At 56.8% G+C, this 2,964-nt stretch overlaps 1 protein-coding gene across 1 annotated transcript in view; it reads right to left on the minus strand.

Annotated features, from left to right (window-relative positions):
• The window catches only part of BCAT2 (branched chain amino acid transaminase 2), a 12,110-nt gene that overhangs the window by 8,299 nt on the left and 847 nt on the right, over positions 1-2,964 (minus strand). The gene's annotated exons all lie outside the window — the stretch shown is intronic.

The raw sequence follows: 2,964 nt of genomic DNA on the forward strand, positions 1-2,964 counted from the left end.
GGAGTCCAGGACCCCAGCCCCCTCCCTCCCTCAGACCCTGGAGTCCAGGACCCCAGCCCCCTCCCTCCCTCAGACCCTGGAGTCCAGACCTCTGGCCTCCTCCTTCTCCAGACCCAGGAGTCTAATCCCCCAGCTCACTCCTCCCTCAGATCCAGGAATCCAAGCCCCCAGCCCCTCCTCCCTCAAACCACCGAGTCCAGGCCCCCAGCCCATTCTCTCTCAGATCCAGGAGTCCAAGTCCTTATTCTTTCAGGATATCAGACCAACTGGGCTCAGATTACTTGAGCTCCCAACCCCATACCTTGGACACCAGTGATTCCAATTCCCTTCAGATCCCAGGGCTGAGAGGCAGCCACATGGACCTGGGGGGTGATCCTGGTCATCAACAGAGACCCTGCTCAGATAAACATTTGCCTGAGACAAACGAGGGAGAGCAAATCGGTCTGTGTCCATCAGGGTGGCCTCTCCCCAGTATTCTTTGACCTTATAATGCCTCTTTCCCAGCCTGGCGGGAAAGCAGCTGGGTCATGAAGTTGGTGCAGACGGAACAGCCTAGCCTCCTCCTGTCCAGTGAGCTGGGTGAGCGGACACCAAACAGTGAGAACGAACATGAGTGGCAGCAGTCACTGGTCAGTAGGTGAGTCATGGGGAGATGGGGGCTGCGGAGCGTGAAGTCTGAGGAGTGGTTCCGGATAGTGTGGGGCCCAAGGGCTTCTGGGCGGATCAGTGTAGGTTCACGGCATGGCCTCTAGGTGGCGCTGTGTAGCCCACCCAAGTCTGTGGCTAGGCTTCCGTCCAGGAGGGAACAGGACACGCACAGCATAGAGAAAAGATAAGACACCCAGGGCAGAGACAGCCAGTATCTGGACAGGAGAGCCCTGGAGGAGCCAGAATGGAAGAAAAAATAAAAGAGAGGGAAAAGCAAGGATGAGAAAACAAAAAGACATAGAAAACAAAACTGAGGGGGTGCCTGGCTGGCTCAGTCGGAATAGCAGGTGACTCTTGATCTCAGGGTCTTGAGTTCAAGCCACGTGTTGGGTGGAGAGATTACTTAAAAATAAAATCTTAAAAACAAACAAACCAGAAATGGAAACCAAACTGAGAACAGAAATCAAGAACACAAGATGCCAAAATAGATATGATCATAAAGAGAGACTGGCATGAGAGACAGATAGGGAGGCAAACTCAGGCAAAGTGAAGTCTGGAGAAATCTAGAAAAAGGCCAAGGGTGAGATACGGAGAGGCTGAAGGAGGAAAAAGTAAGCAACGACCAGATTTCAGGTGACAGCACAAAGTGAAACGAGACCCAGAGAAACGAGGAAAGACAGAAAGCGATGTCAACGCCTGGAGACAAACTTCTCAGGGATGCTTAGAGGCAAAGTATATCCAGGAGAGAGAGAAGGGAGAGGCAGAAAAACACATGCACAGGGCACAGAGAAGGAGCCGGGCAGTGTCCAGGTTGTACATCAGCACTGACCATCAGGACCCTCTTGCCCTGAGAGAAGCTGCTTTCATCCTTCAAGGACATTTCTGTAGGAGCGGGGGTGGGGGGTCTCCCCTCAGCTCAGGGAAAGTGCTCCGCCATCTGACACCCCAAGCCATGGGGATTGGGACCAAGGGATGGTAGATGGGCTACTGGGACAGAGTGTGAAAAGATTGGGGCTGAATTAAGAAACAAGGAAGGGTTGGGGGGGAAGGGCACAGAGCAGGGCTCTGCAATGTGATGGAGCCTCCCCTGTGTCTCATTACAGCCTAGGACTGTCCCCAGCACAATCCAGGACCATTCTGTCAGCATGGCCTCAGGAACGTCACCATCAAAGCCCAAGACTGTCTTTGTCATAGTTCAGCACTGTCCTTCATGCTTCAGGACTGTCACCCCCATCACAGCCCAGGAAGGGTCCCCCTTGTAATGCAGTGCTGTCCTTTATCTCAGCCAGGGACTGTCCCTGTCACAGCCCCAAAGGGTCTCAGTCAAAGCCCCAAATTGTCCTCGTTGTGGCCCAGGACCGATCCCATCACATGTAGGACTGTCCCATGATAGCCCAGGACTCTCCCATCGCAGACCAAGACTGCTCAACGGCAGCTCGAGACTCTCCACCATCACAACCCCAAACTGTCCCTGCCACTGCCCGGGACTCTCCCACCACAACCCAGAAGTGGCACCACCAGAGCCCAGATGGTCCCAGTCACAGCCCAGCGTCAGTCACCCCAGACTCGGAACAGTAACAATGTGCCCTGCTCTCCATCAGGCTGGGGTAGGAGTCCCAGACGGGGTCAGGGGCAGAACTGGACGCGAACAACACTTCTCCCGGGGTGATGCTGCCGCTGTGCAGGGCTCTAAACATCCCTTCTGTGAGCTGTTAGCGTTTCCTTCCTCGCTGAGAAACTGTGCTGTAAAATCCCGCTCTCCAGAACTCTGCTGGTCGGCCGCTTCTGGGTAAGAATGGACCGGGAGGATCTGTCTCTGTGCCAGTCGGAAGAGGGTCCCTTTCCAACCCTGATGCGCAGCTTCGGAGAAGAGCTCGCAGGCACAGTCCACATACATCTTAACTTTCGGGGGCCTTGGGTCCAATTCCCAGTCCAGACCTGAGATCTGTGCCTTCGTCCTACCCGCACCCCTAGAAGTTCGGGGTGTCTTATCCCGGCGCCCCCACAGGCTGGCTGTTATCCCTTCCTTAACCGCCCCCACCCCACGCAGCCCTGTGCCTGTCCCATTAACCGTACCCCCCTCCATGTTTCCCTCCTACCTCCCGTTGGCGGCCCCGTCCCACCAACTACCTCCCTCCACCTCCCTCGCCCTTAAAGCCTCGAGCTCCTCTCCAAGGGGCCCCTCCTTCTCGGCGCCGGCAGCGGAACCCGAGCGCCGGGGGCGCGACGCCGGACGGGGCCTGGAGCTAGTGGTCCACCCGGAAGTGGGCCTCCCCCCCCCCCCCCCCCCCCCCCCCCCCCCCCCCCCCCCCCCCC

Source organism: Mirounga leonina, unplaced genomic scaffold, assembly GCF_011800145.1.
Source record: "Mirounga leonina isolate KUSES-001 unplaced genomic scaffold, KU_Mleo_1.0 Mir_376, whole genome shotgun sequence".
Classification (NCBI taxonomy): Eukaryota; Metazoa; Chordata; class Mammalia; order Carnivora; family Phocidae; genus Mirounga; species Mirounga leonina.